Below are 18,761 nucleotides of genomic sequence, written 5' to 3' on the forward strand. Positions count from 1 at the left end.
TAATAAAACTTTAGTACCACCCTCAAGGAGTTCCTGGATTGGTCAGTATATTCGGGTGTTGAGATGGTGGTACACTTGGGAAGGGCCTGGAAGCTCCATGCCCTCCTCCCCTCAGGCCTTGCCTCCACACCTTTTCCATTTGGCTCTTCTGAGGGGTCGTTTGTAATTATACTGTAATTAGAAGTAGAATACTTTCTTCAGTCCTGAAAGTCATTCTAGAGAATCACTGGATCTGAGGTTGATTGTGGGAACCTCCAAGTTTGCAATCAGGGGATGGGGATGCAGGCAACCTGGGGCACCTGCCTAGCCCCATTAGCATCTGGCATTAGGTGGGAGCTGTTGTACAGGGACTGTCCCTTAACTTGTGGGGTCTGCATCAACCATAGATGTCAAAATTGAATCAAATTGTTGGGCATTGTCTGCTCCAAATTCACATATTGAAATCCGAGACCCAGGGTGATGGCATTAGGAGGTGGGCTTTGGGGAGGTGATTCGGTCCTGAGTACATAAAAATAACTCAGATTGAAGGCCTAAATGTGAGAAGGCAAAATGTTAAGAAAAATATGGACTTTTTAGGAGAAAATATAGGAGAATTTTTAGGACATTTAGAGAAAGATGTGGTAAGATTCCAAAAGCATAATATACAAAATAAGAAATACATTTAACTTTTGCAATACTTAAAGTTCATAAACCAAAAAGATACTGCGACAAAGTAGAAGGACAAGCTGTACTCTGGGAGATGTTTAAAAACTACCACACTGCTCAGTTAATATGGGATGGGTTGAAGGAAGGAAGGAAGGATGGATGGGTGGATGGGTGGGTGGATGGGTGGATGGGTGGATGGTGGGTGGATGGGTGGATGGGTAGATGAATGGGCGAATGGGTAGATGGGTGGATGGTGGATGGATGGGTGGATGGGTAGATGGATGGATGGTGGATGGATGCATCAGGGGATGAACAGACAAATGCAGGGGTGGAGGGATGAGTGGATTAGAGGACTAAAAGAGAGGTACTTATTTAATTTTTCTGCCTGTCCTTGTAATGGGAAGGAAGACTGGGTTTTGTTTGTTTTACTGTTTTAACATAGTGTATTAATATAAAATCTGAAGTAAAGTAAGGCAGATCAGGAGACATCTGCCATCAGAAAGACAATTTTATTCACAGTTCCCAGAGAGGGAGGACACACACCATGGGGAGGGGGCGAGGACACAGGGGGAGCACCAGGGTCTGTTGTGAGGCAGAGGGAGGGAAGGGAACTGTGGATGAGTGTCTTTATTGTAGTTCTCCCACAAAGGAATGGAAAAGGCAGAGCAGGCAGGCTTATACTGGCTAGTGTGAGTAATTTCTGGGTGCTGCGGTGCATGGGACTCTTCCACCTTTCTGGTACCTGGCCCTGGAATGACAAGGGCAGTGTCAATTGTGGCCTCCATGTGAGCTCAGTGAAGGAGATGGGGGGAGTGCCGGCCCTGGGTGGGCTGTTGTGTATTTGGGAATCATGCCTCCTGAGTGGGGGTGGTGTGGGGAGGAGGGGAGGGAGGCAGGAGGCCATAGCAGGTGATCCAGGCAGGTCATGCAGTGGTCCAGGACAGGTCACATCCAGCAATCAGATTCAGAGCAGGTGTGGAAACCCAGTTTGTAGGAACCAGAGCATGGTGCCTGAGCCCCTCCCCTCCCTGTCTCTATCTCTGTTTCCCAGTGAATGGCTGCCCTGTCTGTAGCCTCGGGACACAGGATGAATCAGAGTGCCCAAAGCAAGAGTTCACTTATTGGTGTACCTTATTTTTGGCGCCTGGCACCCAAGGCCCAGCAGAGCCTGCCCAAGCCCTGGTTCTTACCTTCACCTGCTGTGGCAGATAAGGGACAGGCTGAGGGAAGTGATGCCCATGCCCCACCCCAGCCTCTAATGTGTATCAGCCCATCTCTGCCCACTTGCCTCACATGCCAAGACCAGCTTGTTGCCTGAACGCTTTTCCACCAAGCCCCCTACATGTGCAAAGTACCTCTGGCTTGGGTGAGTGAAATCTAGCCTGGACTGATCTTTTGATTATTCATTTGTGGTGCTGGGATGGAACCCAGGGCCTTGCGCAATGTCCGAAAATTGCTATGTGCCAGCCCTATGGAATGCCTTGTAGTAGCAATTTTGCAACATTCAAATGGCTACCCAGCTATCCACTTTTCTGCTGGGAGTGGTGTTCTGACACAGGCACTCAGTGGCCCGTGACATGCAATGCGCAGACCAGCATGGGGGTGCCTCAGCCCACTCTGCCTCCAGCATCCACTGTGCGAGGAGCTGACTGGATGGAGTGACTCCCCCCAGGCTTCAAATCAGGGAGGTCACTCCCTCTGGATACACCTGGCCAGGCCTGGATTCACCCACCCAATCCTGGAGCCACTAGGAAGCCTCTGCTGCTTAGGAACATTTGCTCAATCTCCTAGTGCGCCCTGTTACACAGCAGGCACTTCCCGGGAGCCCAAGTGTAACTAACAGTGTCCCCATCCTCAGCAGCCTGCAGGCCTGAGGGTGATAGAAAACCAACCACCCAACATGGAAGAAGCAGGAACAGCTCTGTCATTTGCAGCCCCTGGTGCAAAATGCAAACTCAGAGCCCGTGATCAAAAATTACTGAGAACTTCAAGTCCACGAGGGTCCCCGCTTGATTACAACTGGCTTTGGGGAGGAGGCAGGAGGCCAAGGTGTGTGGAGAAGCTGTATCTACCCAGACAGGGGGAAAGGGACAGGGGTGAGGGCCTCAGGGAGGAGAGGGGAGGCACTATTTAAATCCTGTTATTGCAGCGATAATATCAGAGACTTGGAAGATGAAAAGTTGTTGCCAGGTGGGAAAAGTCGGGACTGGGATGGAGCAGGTGAGTAATCCAGGTACACAGTAGCCACTAGAAGCACGGGAAGTAGGAGGCTCTGGCCTCCCTGGATCTGCAAGCAGCTAGGCCAGCCAGAGAAGAATGCAGAGGGGCTCAGATGGCAGATCAGTTACCTGTGCCACCTGATAACTTTCCCCACTCCTGAGCAGCTGGAAGCTAGGCAAATTTCTCAGAACTCCTGGTGTCAGGAACTGGGTGTGGCTCAGCTAGGTCCTTTGGCTCATTGGCTCTCACAGCTCACAGTCAAGATGGTGGGGTTGGAGTCATCTCCAGGCTGGCCTGAGGGAGGGTCCACTGCCAAACTTTCTTATGTGGCTGTTGGCAGGATTCAGCTCTTCGCTGGCTGGTGGCCAGAAGCCTCCCTCAGTTCCTTGCCCTGTGGGCCTCTCCACAGATACACCCTACTCCAGTATGACAGAGGAGAGAGACTGGGGTCAGGCAGAGCCACAGTCTTTTTATGACCTAATATTGGAAGTAAGAGTCCATCACTTTTGCTCTATTTTCTCACTAGAAATGGGGTGTCAGCTCCAGCCCACACTCCTGAGGTGGGGGATCATCATGCCACTAACAGGACCAGCCTGTAGCACCCAGGGACTGTATGAGATTCAAATCCAGTTGCTTCTCTGGGGAACAACAAAAGGGTTACAGGTGTGGTTAACACTTGTATCAGCAGACTTTAAGTAAAGGACAAGAGTTTTGACAATGTGGGTGGATCTCATTCCATCAGTCCCAGCCTCAAGAGCCAAACTCAGTTTTCCTGAGAGGAGGGAATTCTGTTTCTGCTCCTGCTTGAGTCTACAGTCTGTTGCCTGCCTGGGCACTTCCTTAAAATAAATCTGTTAATATTTACACATACATATTCTATTGGTCCCTTTTCTCTGTGGATACGGGCTTGTGCCTGGGAGGAAGCATCATGGAGGCTGTCCTGGAGGCTGCCCTGCTAGTTCAGCTTCCTGCAGCTGCTGTAGCAGAGTGCCACAGACTGGCAGGCTTGCACAGCACAGACTCACTTCCTGTCAGTTCTGGAGGGCTCAAGCCTGACATGGTGCCCTGGTCAGGGTTGGTGTCCTTGACTTGCAGATGGCTGCCTACATGTGTCTTCCCTCACAATGTATCTAGAATCCCCATTTCTTCTCATGAAGACACCCACCAGTAAGGTTGCACTAGGGCTGGCCTGAGTGACCTCATTTTGACTTGGCTGCCACTGTAAAGACAGTATCTCCAGGAGGCACCCATGGGGGGTTCCAGGGGGAAGATTAACTGGCCCCAAACAGAACTGAAGAAGAAGCTGTTCAAGCACTGGTGGGTGTTGAACCAAGAGAAGCAACTGAGGCATCAGGTGGTCGGGGCTGTGATAGATGAAGGGCTGATCACACGGCATCACCTCAAGAAGTGGACATCCAGTGCACCTGCCAATATTACTCTGTCAGGAAGAAATGTGGAAAACTCCTGCTGCAGATCCGGCTTGCTCAGAAAGAAAAGGCAGCAATGGAAGTGGAAGTCCCTTCAAAACCAGTCAGGACTAGTGAACCACAGCCCGAACAACAAAAGAAGATCACCCCCCCGCCAGGATGCAGACATGGAGAATCTTGCGAATGAGAGCTAAAGTTCTTACCTCTTCTGCCAGATTTTCAACTGGAGCCAACAGGATTTAGTGGCTGTTTCAGAGGGTTTTGAAAAAAGCATTAACTGCTTTCACTCATCCCCATTCCTCTTACATGATGGCTTACTGACTTCCCCTGGAGGGACATTTTGGGAGGGAAGAGGGTAGAAAAGAAAGATTCAAGAGAGCCCAACTTCCACTTATAATAAATCCCTAGAGCTTTGACTGAAGTGTGTGATAAAGTGCAGAAATGGCGGATGGGCCAAGAAAAGGTCTATGGGTGTGGATGGAGATAGTCTAGAAACACAGACTTGCTTGAGCAAAAATAATGAGGAGCTAGTCTTTGGTGACCTGGTCTCTGTTTCTCTCCAACTTTCCATTTCTGACAATAATAGAGGTTATTGTAGGAATGATATGGGGTAAGTATCCTGATCCCAGTCTTGCCTTGGCCCCTGTGTGACCAGGATGGGCAGGTCACTTTACTTCATGGTTCATCTTGCTTCCTTCACTGGATTATATTTTTAATAAAATGAATACCAAACATTAAAAAAAAAGAAAAGAGTAGAAACAGGGGGTATCGCAATACCAGAACTTCAACTATACTACAAAGCAATAGTAACAAAAACTGTATGGTATTGGCACCAAAATAGACATGTAGATCAATGGTACAGAATAGAGGACACAGACACAAACCCAAATAAATACAATTTTCTAATACTAGACAAAGGGGCCAAAAATATGCAATGGAGAAAAGATAGCCTCTTCAACAAATGGTGCTGGGAAAACTGGAAATCCACATGCAACAGAATGAAACTAAACCCCTACCTCTGCACAAAACTCAACTCATAATGGTTCAAGGACCTTGAAATCAGACCAGAGACCCTGCATCTTATAGAAGAAAAAGTACGTCCAAATCTTCACCTTGTTGGTTTAGGATCAGACTTCCTTAACAGGACTCCCATAACACAAGAAATAAAAGCAAGAATCAATAACTGGGATAGATTCAAAATAAATAGATTTCTCTCAGCAAAGGAAACTATCAGAAATGTGAAGAGAGAGCCTACAGAGTGGGAGAATATCTTTGCCAATCATACTTCAGATAGAGCACTAATCTCCAGAATCTATAAAGAACTCAAAAAACTCTACACCAAGAATGCAAATAATCCAATCGACAAATGGGCTAAGGAAATGAATAGATACATCACGGAAAAAGATCTACAAGCAATCAACAAACATATGGAAAAATGTTCAACATCTCTAGTAATAAGAGAAATGCAAATCAAAACCACCCTAAGATTCCATCTCACCCCAACTAGAATGGTGATTATCAAGAATACAAGCAACAATAGGTGTTGGAGAGGATGTGGGGAAAAAGGTACACTCATACATTGCTGGTGGGACTGCAAATTAGTGCAGCCACTCTGAAAAGTAGTGTGGAGATTCCTTAGAAAACTTGGAATGGATCCACCATTTGACCCAGCTATCCCACTCCTCGGCCTATACCCAAAGGACTTAAAATCAGCGTACTACAGAGATACAAAGATACAGCCACATCAATGTTCATAGCTGCTCAATTCACAATAGCCAGACTTTGGAACCAACCTAGATGTCCTTCAATTGATGAATGGATAAAGAAATATATATATACACACAATGGAATATTACTCATCTATAAAGAATAATACAATTATGGCATTTGCAGGCAAATGGATGAAATTGGAGAATATCATGTTAAGTGAGATAAGCCAATCTCAAAAATCCAAAGACCAATGATCTCACTGATAAGTGGATGATGACACATAATGGGGGGTGGGAGGGGGGCAAGAAATGAGAAATAAGGGACTGTATAGAGGGAAAAGAGAGGTGGGAGGGTGGGGGGGAAGGAACAAATAATGGAATGAATCAAACATCATTACTCTATGTAAATGTGTGAATATGCAAATGGTATGCTGTTACTCCATGTACAAACAGAAACAACATGTATCCCATTTGTTTACAATTAAAAAAAAAGACTATATGTCCAAATACAGTCAGTCATAGGTCCTAGGGTTATGATTTCAACATTTGACACTGGGATACCCAGTTCAGAGTACCCACAGATATATTGCCTGCTTACCACAGTCTGTATGAGTCAGTGTAAGCTTCCACAACATAACACTATGAGTGAGTGGCTTAAAACAAACACACACTTAGGTTCTCACAGCGCTGGAGGCTGAAAGTCTGAGGACAGGGGCGGACCTGTTGGGTCTGGTGAGGGTTCTCTTCCTACCCTGTTCAGATGGAGGAAAGAGAAGGTGATAAAGTTCTCAGGTGTCTCCTCTCTGGGCACGGATACCAACATGAGGGCCCCACCCTCACGCCTTCATCTAACCCTAATCACCTCCCATGTTCCATCTCCACATAGCATCACCTCAGGAGCTAGGGCTTCCACGTGTGAATTTGAGGGCAGGCACCATGGGGTTGCTGGGGCTCATGCAAAGTTGAGCTGCCATTGTCAGTTGCCCACCAATCCCTTCCTTGGCCAAGAATCTCCAGGCTGGGGACTACCTAGGCAATGGCCACTGGCACTGACAAGCCTGGTCAACTTTCCCTGGGGCTTGGGTACCATCTGCTGCCTAGACTGAGATAGGTGCTGGTCGTAGGAGGCAAAGCCACCAGGAAGCTGGGAGCTTATTGAGGCTGCAGTTGGGGGAGAAGGTGATTCCAGGGAGACCCCACTGACCCTTTTCAAAGGTTCTTCTCTTTGATACCCCAGCCTAGGGTCTTCTCCAGCAACTGAGTTATCAGGTTGCACAAAGAAACCCCCCAGAATGTTCCTGACCTTTGGCATACATGCATTTCCCCAGTTCCACTCCTACCTGCTGCCCCACACTCCCTCCTAGGGACTCCACTGCACCAATGGCAGTGTTTGGGTACCTTACCTGCCTCCATCTTTATCTTTGTCCTTGTCCTAGCTGTGGTCTGTACCCCCAGATGGGGGGAGAGGCAGCCCTGGTTCTGGGCTGGCCCCTGTTAACATACACAGCCTGGGGCTGGTGAGGTCTTCCAGACCCCCAAGGCCGTTTGATGGGCTGGGGCCAGCTAAGCCACAAGCAGAAATGGCAGCCCTGTGTGTGGAAGCCTGTGCTGATGGATTCAGAGTGCTACCCCACACCACCGCCTGAGCTGGGATTCCTTTGGTCATGTCTCACTGGAACTGTTTCTGGGCTTTTGCTGGTTAACACCATCCTGGCCAGGCCCTGTCTGGGGCATTGCGTGTCCTGCTGTCCTTTTGCACACTTCTCTGGAACCAATGTTCCGGGAAATGCAGAGACCTTTGAAAAGAGAATCAAAGCAAACCTCAGGCCCAGGCTAAGCAAACCCCAGTACTTAGCATGTTGGATCAGGGCATGAAGCCCAAAAACTAAAACACACAGACAATGTGCATACACTGGATATTTAGATAAAATCACATATATTTATTCACATGCCAGGAATATGTGCCTACTAATATCACATGTTTTGAAAGCACACAAACACACATCGATCAAAGTTGCAAAAATCTGGTGTAGCAATCAATGCTGATTAGGTTCTTACTTTGATTAACAAAAATAAATATCAAATTTACAGAGAGGTGCCCAGGAGGGACACTGGCTGAACCAGGTATGAGACTACTCTCGTCTTTGCTGGATCTCAGATCAGAATGGTGTTTCCTGGGAAGCAGGCCCTGCAGGTGGACAAGGCTGGCCTGCCATTTACCTGTAGAACCCTATATGTTACATGTAGGTAGGTGGCTCCCAAATCTACGATGGCAGCCCTGGTCCCTCATTTCCCATGCCCCCCCAGCTGGTTGCCTGTGCTGAGACCCAGTGATGCCCAGTGGGGCGCAGGCTCCATGCAAGGCCAGAGGGAGTCAGCCATGTTGCCAGCACCTGAGGACAGCCCCTTCTGGCCTCCTCTAATCCAGCCCCACACTCTGGGCTTCAGGTCTGGTCCACCCTGGATGAGCTTTCTTCAGAGCAGTATGCAAAGGACTAGAAAAATGGGTCCCTCTCTAGCCACAACTTTATGCCAGGGAACAGGCAGTGGCAAGGGACTGTGGGGTTCTCCTGGGGCAGCCACAACAAAGTGCCACAAAATGGGTGACCAGAGAATGCCTGCTATCACAATGCTGGAGGCCAGAGACTGGAAAGCATGAGTTGGCAAAGTGGGCTCCCTTGGGGGCCCTGGGAGAGGAGCTATTCCAGGCCAGGGGGACACCAAGCCATGGCTAAGCCATTTACCTGTCATTTCTATAAAGGAGAGGAGAGGAGAGCAGAGCAGCATTCCCAAACTGTCCTGGGTCACTCCAGCCTGGAAGCACCCCCTGCTCCTTCCCGTGATCCCCTGTCCCAGCAGCACAGATGAGATGGAGGGCATTGGGGAGCCCTGCATCTGCACTGAGTGCCATCTGTCTGAGGATGGCTTCCTCGGGCTGCCACATACCAGGGGCATGCAGAAGTCCCCAGGAAGCCTGGAGGGCTGACAAGATGGGACAACAGGAGTCTCAGACGGGGCTCTGCCTCCAGCCAGCTGTGAGGCCTGGGCCAGGTGCTTCCTCTCCACAGCCTCAACCTTCTGGAGTATCAGCAGGCAGGAGGGATGCTTCTTGCCAGGTGGCATGGACTGAATGTGTTCAAGTGTCCCCTGATAAAGCTCCCCGGGCAAGAGTCACGATGACCTTGTCCATTAGTGTGTCCCTGTGACTGCAGTCAGGGTCTGGTCTTCAGCAAGTGCCCAGCCTAGGTGAATGAATGAAGGATGGCAGGAGAAATCCAAAGTGTAACAGCAGTGGGAGGGAGGGACAGCCCCATTGGAGGATGAGAGGACAAGAAACCTAGAGGGTTCACCGACCCCTGGGTACAGGTCCCCTGGGGCCAGGCATGGCATTAAAAAATTTACCATTATTAATTCAACAAACACTCACGACTGCCTTGTGAAGTTAGTGCCATTGTTATATCCATTTTACAGGTGGGGAAACTGAGGCACAGAGGCTGAGAGACTTGTTCAGGGTCCCAACAACTGCTAGGGCAGAAGACAGAGGCCAGGACTAGACCCAGCTGTGGACTCCAGGCTCTCAACTCCCACAGTAGTCTGCCTTCCTGCCTTCAAATTACCCCAGTTCCCCACCCCAAGGAGCAGAGGAGGAACGTAGAGTAGAGCCGGGATGAGGGGCAGGAGAGGAGGGCTTCATCACACTGGGGACCTGATCCTCATTGCCAGCCCTGGAAGCACGGCCCAGACTGCAAACCCAATGGCCCCAGGCACCTGTGTGTGACTGGCCACAGAAGTTTGTGAAGGAATGAAGACAAACACTGAGGCTTCGGAACAGCTGTCCAGAGAGACCAGTGCTCCCCACAGAATCCCAGAGTTTACACCTGAGAGAGGTTGGCACCATTTCAGGGTCCCTGCAAAGAGACAGTGGGGGCCAGCAAGTGGTTTCCACAGGTGATGACTGGCAACCACCTTTCCAAATTCCCCTTAATTTAGACTAAGTGGGATCGAGCTCTGTCTTACGAAGGCTGAAGATTGAATCACAGATGACAGGGTGGTTTCTAAAACAACTTTGAAACTACACGCAGAAAAACAGCTAGTAAAATAGAATTTGCCAAGTCAAATTCCTTGTGCTTCTAGAATGAAGGGAAAGAGACAATTTGCAATCAACACTTCCATCATGTGTGAATGAAGAGGTTCGAGGATGATGGAAAAGTTAGTGCTCATTCCACCTGGGACCCAATGCACCAGCGTAACCCAATGAACCACTGACCCTGGACACTGCCTACTTTTCCCACCAGGTGCCTCCCAGCCACGCTTCTGGACCCAGGCCCACCTGGTTCCCTCTTTCCTGCCCCTCCACCCGGTGCCATCTCCCTCTCCTCTGAACTCCTGCAGACCTTCATGAAAAGCACCATTCTGATTGCTTGCTGTCTTGGAGGAATTGGAATCTCTGTACCACTTTATTAAACACTTAACTGTGTACCAGGCACTTGGCAGACATTATTCCTCTTAATCCTCACACTGCCTCCATGCAAATAGTTATTGCCCTATTTTATTTTTTTTCAAAGTCATATTTTAATTCAGACTGAACAAACAAGCAGAAAAGTGAAAAAGCTAACTGTATTAGCAGACACAGGTGTAGCAAGGTTAAAACAGTGGGTAATTAACAGAACTATTTACATGCATATTTACAAGTAACCCTTTTATATACAAGTTTCAGTTAATTGGAAAAAGATTTGACATTAAGTAAAAATACTACTTAAATATGGCCAAGGTGGTACATTATAGAAATATTAGAAAAGTGATCCTCAAGGTATATTGATTACAAAGCAGATGAAAACTTGAATGACAAATATCTAGTAAAATTCTCTAGTTTAAAAAAAAAAGGTCAATGCAACTCATGCTAAAAAGCAAAAGTGAGAAAGTCATATAAATAAAAGCAGAATAATGTTCATTGCCTTCGGGCAATGAAGTTAGTGAGGTGAAACAACAAAATAATTCTTGAATTAGAATAAATTCTCAGTGAAGGGTGAGTCTTGATTGTTTAGTAGGGGAGTTCTAAGATCTTTTTGTTTTGTTTTTTCCATTAATGGCATTTTTAAAGCCCTTGGTATGAAATAGTATCTACATATGTAAATCAGTTGTTGGTATATTCCAATATTTTAAAGATATCATGATTGTGATTAGTATGAGACATAAATATCAAACTGAAATAAAATCTATAATAGTCATACATAAAAATGAATGCTACATTTTTGCAGTAATATGTATTTCTACACTGACTTTTCCCCCTCAAGAACTTAAGTTATAAATATCTAATGAGGTAGCAAAATTTATTTTCAACATTTCATTTATTTCAAAATCAATTCTTTTGTAGCCAAAATAGTGGAATTAGCTGTAAATAATAAACTATTTTATATATATACACATTTTAAGTTATAGGGAATAAAGTTTATTTTGGAAGATAGTGTTAAACAAAATTAAAGGTGCATACATTAGTAACATAACTCAACATCCTTAATTTGGTATAAGTGTGACACATTTTCTTGCTTTCCTGTGTTCTGCTAAATCACCATACCTAAACTGTTTCATAAAACTGAAATGCTGAAATTTAACTTTCCTGTTTTCACTTACACTCTGATTCCAAACAAAACTTTTCATAAGCTTCTTCAATCTCTGGGTCCATCTCATCATCAATATCATCCAAATATGGATCACCACTCCCTGATAAATCTGTTCCATTTTCTTCATAATCTGGAAAATGTCCTTTCAAGTAATTCTTGATATTTCTCTTGGTAATCCACATCAGCTGTAGTGAAAGGAACACCATCATATGTATAAAATGTTGGTTCATTCATAAAGTAGTTAGGATCATTTTCAGGTGTTGCTTCTCTGTATGTTGAAGTTGCATGAACTCTACCCCAATTACTTGACTGGAGTTCTACAAGCTTCAAGAGCATCTGTTTTAGATACCTGCTGCAGTTTGCATCCAGGACATTTTCAATTCTCTGAATAATTTCTCCATATGAGTCTTTCCTTTTTCCTTCCAGGAATCTTCCAAAACTGACCCTGTCAACTTCAGTAATTTTACTGCACAAGAAGAGGGCATTCAGCAATTGCCACAGACCAACCTGAAGGATATCTGCTCTTGTAACCTGTCCTTTTGTTCCCTTGATCTCCAAGTTAAGATAAAGTTCTCCCAGAAAGAGTACAAATGCATGAAATCATTTTTGAGTCATTTCATCTCCTTTTGCAGCTTAATCTTTAACTTCATATTCAGTCTGACATCTTTGAAGTAGCAATTGGAGAAAGTTACCACTCTGTGGGCTTATTGTCAGATGATGGGACAGGTAATTACACAGGTGAGCTCCCATATAACAGAAATTTGAGATAGATGTAGCCTGTTGGTAGATGTGTTCCACAAGATCTTGCAAAACATCCTCTGTTGTAAACCAGCCATTCGGAATCTCTGCAAACTGTTCTAGTTCAGTTTAAAACTGCCAGGCTGTTCTGTAAGATGATTCAAAAAATCCTGAACATATTCTGATAGAGTGGGATAATCCTCACAACCATACTCATAGGATTCTGTATAATTAGAAGAATAACCTGATGGGTAAATTTCAGGGGCGTTTGCAAACAGTTTAGACATTAACACAGGAGACACGACCACCTGGAGTTTAGCCATTGCTGAGCTCTGTGGTGGGATTTCATCCTGTGGACCAGGTGGCACTCTCAGGGGCCTCTTTTGTTCTGGGAGCGCCCTGGGCCAGGAAGGCCGCTGGGAGCCTGCGGGGCCTCTCGCTCTGGGGCCCTGGTGGCCAGGCCATCCTGGGCTGGCGCAGCGGTGGCACCCGCAGGAAGCCCGGGGCTTTGGGCTGTGGCTGCGGCTTATGCTGCGACCGCTCCGGAGGCCCAGCTCCATTCGGGAACCCGCTGCCCTCAGGCCTGCCCCCTCTATGGCCCAGGCCCCAGGCTCTGGCCGGACCAGCACCTGGAGCCCAATCAAAACCGTCCACATGCTCCTCCTCCTCCTCCTCCTCCAAGGGCGGCTGTGCTCCAGATAGGATGTGGAGGGAGGCGCCGCGGGCCTGCTCTCCCCTCTGTGCCTCGCTCAGGCCTCGTGGAAGAGCAGGGCGGCAGGCCGGTTCCTCAGTGCTTCAGGTGGAGCAGACCACAGGCTGATCCCTGGCAGAACCCGGCACTCTATTGCTCCTATTTTGTAGATAGGCTCTAAGGGCGCTAGAGAGGTCGGGCCATTTATCACAGACAGTTCCAGAGGAGTCACCCAAGGAACCTTCTCTTGCTCTCTGCAGCTTCCAGACAAGTGAGTATGGATGGAAGAGGACCCAGGGCCTGGTGGAGGGCAGGAGAAGACTGCTTGGACCCTGCGGCTGTTTTGACCCGGATGGATCCTGTGTTGATTTCCCTCGACCACTCAACACACTGGTGACATCTGCTAAGTGTAGACTGTGTCAGGAACCTTGTGAGTGAACCCAGGCAAATGGGGTGGTTGTGGAAAAGCCACCACAATGTGTCCCCAGGAAAGGGAGTCATAGAAATGACCGCTGCTGTCTGGGAGCATTGTCCTTCCTATGTGAACTGGGTTCTGAGGGAGAGTAGGAGACTCCTGGAAGAAAGGAGAAAAGATTTCACTTGGAAAGGAAATGACAGCCGAGTGTAGCAAGTGCAGAAAAAGGAGTGGGTGAGGGGAGAGGTGGGCAGGTGAGGGCGAGCTGCTTTCTCTGGTGTCACACCAGAGGCACAGGGATGGGGGTGTGGGTGGACACCTGGGCCCATCTGCAGGACAGTGGGCAGGAGCTGTCCCCTGCAGCACTCCTCCTGGCCCGGCCTTCCAGCATCACCCATTCCTGCCACACCTGCCCTACTAAGGGCCTGGGCACCTCTCCATGATCTGATGTGATTTGGACAGCTCTAGTCAGTTCCCCAAGCTCCCCGCCACCCCAGAATTCAAGATCTTCAGTCCCTTCTCATAAGAACATTTTAAAAGAAGAAAATAAATTTGTAGAATCATAAGAAAAGCAATTATATTGAAACACAGTTATCGAAATGTTAAATAACCAAATCTGTGATGTAGAAAGCCACATCTCACTAATGTGTTAAACACCAGGACCTAGAAGAATAACCTCACATCCCAGTGACTTCACAATGGTGATAAGTGCAAAGGATGTTTCAGGGTCTCTGCCAGAGTCGCCATGGGGACACAGCTATGCTTGCAATAAAACTGAAAGTATGAGTCATACTACTGAGGCTTTGTGGTTTTGTTGACTACATTGGTAACTGAAGGAAATACTAGATGCCAGGCAGAGATTTGTGAAAGTCAAGAAGCAATTTTTATTTCCTGTCCAAAGTCACAGACTCCCTAAATTCTATCCCGAAATCCCATAGGGTCCTCAAGCACTCCAGGTCAAAGCCCCAGCTCTGCACTAAGAACCATCCTTATCCTTTCCTATGTTTCTCCCCAGACCATCTTCAAAGGAAGGCCCTGGAGGAGTGGGGTGGCCTCCTTCTGTCTGTTATGGATGTCTGCTCCCTTCAATAGAAAGCCAAATAAGAGGAGAGAGTGAGTTGAGATCAAGAAAGCTGAGCCAAGCATCTCCAATCTCAGGTAAGAAAGGCATAGCTGCCTCTCTCACCAGTTGAGTTCCAAGACCTCAGCCCACCACCCCAGAGTACACCACCTCAGCAGATAGCTGAACCCTGAATACTTGGTCAAAGAACAAAGACCTGGAGCAAGATGAAGGAACACAGCTATACCCGAGAATGTGTGGGTACTTCTGCCTTCAAGAGGTGAAGATTAGAAGGCACAGAGATGCACGTCTGTAATCCCAGTGACTTGGGGGATGAGATAGGAGGATCACAAGTTCAAGACCAGTCTGAGCAATGGAGTGAGATTCTCAGCAACTTGATAGAATGCTGTCTCAAAATAAAAAAAAAAAAGGAAGGGCTGGGGATGTAGCTCAGTTGAAGAGCACTCCTGGATTCAAATCCCAATACCAAAAAAGAGTTGAAGTTTAAGTTCTCCCCTTTCAATTTGAGCTGGACTTACAGACAAATAGACCATGCAAAAATGATGACGTTTCATTTCTGAGATTAGGTCATAAAAGGACTGTGACTCCTTCCCTGCTCCTTTTCTCGAATCACTCATTCCAGGGAAGTCAACTATCACATTATGAGAACTCTCAACTAACCCTATTGAAAGATCTGTGTGGCAAGGGACCCAAGACTCCGACCCACACTCAGAGAAGAAATGAAACCCCCATTTGGCATCCATGTGAGGAGCCTTCTGGAACATTTGAATGTCATTGCCTTGACTGCCAGCCTGATGACAATCTCAGGAAAGGCTGAGTCACAACCTACCTCAGCTGGGCCACTCCCAGGTCCCTGATTCTCAGAAACTGAAGTAGCAACGTTTATTGGTTTAAGCTGCTAACTTTGGAGCATTTTGTTAAGTGTAACAGATTACTAATATAAAGCATTAAAAGGAGAAGTCCTCAGGGGCTGGTGCATGAGGTGCCAGGAGAGGGGACCACAGCAGGAGTCACCCCGGTGCAGTCATCCAGAGAGTGAGGCCCCACAGAGGGAATGGGGCACATCCTCAGTGCGTGTGCTGAGCTGCCCTGCTGCTGAGGCCTGGGCCTCCGGTGCCTCGCTGTCTAAGGGCCTGTTCCCAGCTGGCTCTGGCAGTTCCCTCAGCTGTGGTAGGGAGAAAGAAACCACCCAGAGCTGCTGCAGGGTCCAAGGAGGTGGCTCATGCAGTGCCTAGGGGGTGCCAGGCACCCATAAAGTGCTCAGTAAGAGGTGACAGGGGCATCTGGGCCTTCCCTCTACTACCAGGAGGTCCAGACACCCAGGCAAGGCTGTCCCTAAGGAAGGCCACCTTCATGACACTGGAAGGCCCGGGAACTCAAACAGTGCCAAGCTGAGACTAGGACACTTGGACACTGCTCGGGTCCTGAGCTGCATCCTGCCCCCACCTCAGCCAAAGCTTGCTCAGGAAGGAGCTCCAGAGTGCGCCTGACCTGGTCCACAATGAGGGGATCACGAACAGAAACCTCATGAAGATGGAGATCACCCGAGGCCCCTTGGTGGATGAGTGGATAAGCCCAACATGGTCATTCACCAGGAGGGCCCTGACTCACATGGACAAGGACTGTGCTTGCCACCATGCAGACAGGTGATGCTTGGTGCAAGAAACCGGTGACAAAGGGCCACGTGCACATGATTGCATCTCCATAAAATGTCCAGAAAGGGCAGATCCACAGAGACAGATGGCAGATTGGTGGTGGCCAGGGCCCAGGGAGGAGGAAGAGTGACCGCCCAGTGGCTCTGGGATTTCCTTGACAGACATGGCAGCTTCCCAGCACAGTGCATGTCCTAATGTTACCAAAGTGCTCATGTTAAATGGCTGACCCTGCATTGTGCAGATTTCACCTAAATGTCGCAGACAACTATGTGGAGATGCCACTTTTTACCCATCAGACTGGCAGGAGTGGGAGTGTGGCCCCCAAGTCATGTCAGAGACGCTGTGGGGACAGGCCCTCCAGGAGTGGAACTGGGAAGACACTTCCCCAAGGCTGTTGGCCTTTGACCCAGCAATTCCCCAGCAGGTGTTCATCCTACAATCACCAGCACAGGTAAGGAATGACAGATACGTGGACCGCGTCACAGTGGTACATTGGAAGTACTAGAAGTGACAGGACACTGGAAAGAGCTCATGCATCTGGGGAACCACCTGCAGAAATGGTGGGTTCTAAAAAGAACAAGGCTTTCTCTGTGGTCTCGCTAAGAAAGAAAGTAGGAGCAGATAGTGTGTGTGAACTTCATTTGCTTGTACATCTGCAGGAAGAGCTGCACACACGGGTACATGCAGAGACCCACGGAGGGACTGGGAAGGATTCTCCTGGGGGCGAGGGAGAGACCTCAAGGAGCCCCAGGAAGCTCACCCGCTGGCATGCCTGCCCTTTTTGGTCCCCTCCCTCACCATGGCAGGACCATTCTGTGTGGCCCTTAGGAGCAGCACTTCTGGGACTCCATTGGGCTGAATTGTGTCCCCATGAATTCACAGGTTAATGTCTCAACCCCAGCACCTCAGAGTGTGGCTGTGTTGGAGACGGGGCCTGATTTATCATGAGGGTGGTGTGAAGCCAGTTGGGTAGGCCCCAATTCTGTCTCCCTGTTGTCCTTACAAGAAGAGGACATTCAGACAGACAGATGCAGAAGGCAAACCATGTGAGACCCTGGGAGATGGCATCTATGTGACAGGGAAAGAGACCTCACAGAAAGCCAGCCCTGCTGAGGCCTTGGTCCCCTTTGGCGTTTGTCCTGAGTACACAGGCGTCACTGGGTGGTCTGGGGTCTGTGTGTCCTCTAGTCTGTTCCTTCCCCTCCCTTGGCACTGTGCTTGTGGTCTGAGCCCTGCAGGCTACTTCCTGGGTTTCTGTGCCCCTTGGCTGCCGACTGGCTTCAATCCATGGGAAGGACCTGCTGGGAACCTGGAGGACAGAGGCCTGAAGAGCCCTGCTCCTCTTCTGTGCTGTGGGCTGCACCTTCTCTGTGGGACCCTGCCAGTGGCTCTCCGTGAGACCCAGCCCCAAGCCCTGGCATCCCTACTTTGCTGGGACCCTCCCTCTCCACTGAAGTTTGCAGCTTCCTGTCCTGGCAACCTCTTGATGGCCTCACTGTCCTGCAAGCTCACAGCTCTTCCATCTTCCTGGGCAGCAGAGCAGCTGACACCTGTGGCCACCTCCAGGGAAAGACCCACAGCAGGGAGGGTTCTGTCTGCAGCAGCAGCAACCCAAACCACCACCTGAGCAGATACTGAATGGAATGGTGCTGTGGTCACCTAGAGAGGGACAGCACCACCAGCCTCCACAACACTGGTGGCCCAGAAGCTGAAGCAAGGAGACGGTGTAAACATGCCCCTTCCAGGTTTCAGGCAAAAGATGGTTCCCTTCCCACCAGGAACAGATACGGCAGGGGGTGGCCAGTGCCACGTGAGGCACACGTATGAGCAGCAGCAGTCCCCATTGAGGTCAAAGCAGGGAATGACATCCTGAGGGACATGCAGCACAGGCTGGAAGAGCTCTTTGTCTTCAAGAGGAAATGCCCAGGTCCAGGTCTGTTTCCATGTGACGGGGCAGGGGTTGAGGACTGTGCCCAGGACCAGCTTTCCCAATGTTCCCTGAATTGAATCCCTTTAACTTGAATACCTGGGGTGTGTTCTGTTTCTCTGCTTGGACTCCCGTTGATATCAGAGTATAATAAGCAAAAGAAAAGGGTCAGAAATGCCAGCACACATTTGAAAAGCATCTGCCAGCATGAGCTCTGTCCTCCAGTGGCCCCCACAGCATTTGCAGCCAGGGTCACTGTTACAGCTGTCACATCTGTGTGCTCATCACCGACTCTCTGCTTGACCACCTGAGCCACCTCCCTCCTGCCCTCCTGCCTCTGCCTTGCTCAGAGCTACTTGGACTTGGCTAGGTAGATGTAGGATGTCTACATCACAGAGCCAGGTGTCCTGGGAGGAGGGGTGCCAGTCAGGGTGACTCCATTGCCCAGCCTCCCTGGCCCAGGAGCCCCACAAGGATGTGGAGGATGGGAAACAGCAGCACACTGTTGCATTCATGAGGCAGCCGTGGGCAGCCAGGATCCCGGCCCTTCTGGCAGGACCCTGGGCCACAGCCCCAGCACTGGCCAACTGTGGCTGGAAGGAAGAGTCCACATCAGAACAGATGTTCCCCGC

At 48.8% G+C, this 18,761-nt stretch overlaps 2 pseudogenes; one reads left to right on the forward strand and one right to left on the reverse strand.

The window, feature by feature from the left end:
- Positions 1–4,114: 4,114 nt before the first annotated feature.
- On the forward strand, positions 4,115–4,486 carry LOC124974607 (uncharacterized protein C11orf98-like; annotated as a pseudogene).
- Positions 4,487–11,624: 7,138 nt separating this feature from the next.
- On the reverse strand, positions 11,625–13,005 carry LOC124974611 (polyadenylate-binding protein-interacting protein 1-like; annotated as a pseudogene).
- Positions 13,006–18,761: the final 5,756 nt, after the last annotated feature.

The sequence above is a fragment of the Sciurus carolinensis genome, unplaced genomic scaffold (assembly GCF_902686445.1).
Source record: "Sciurus carolinensis unplaced genomic scaffold, mSciCar1.2, whole genome shotgun sequence".
NCBI lineage: Eukaryota > Metazoa > Chordata > Mammalia > Rodentia > Sciuridae > Sciurus > Sciurus carolinensis.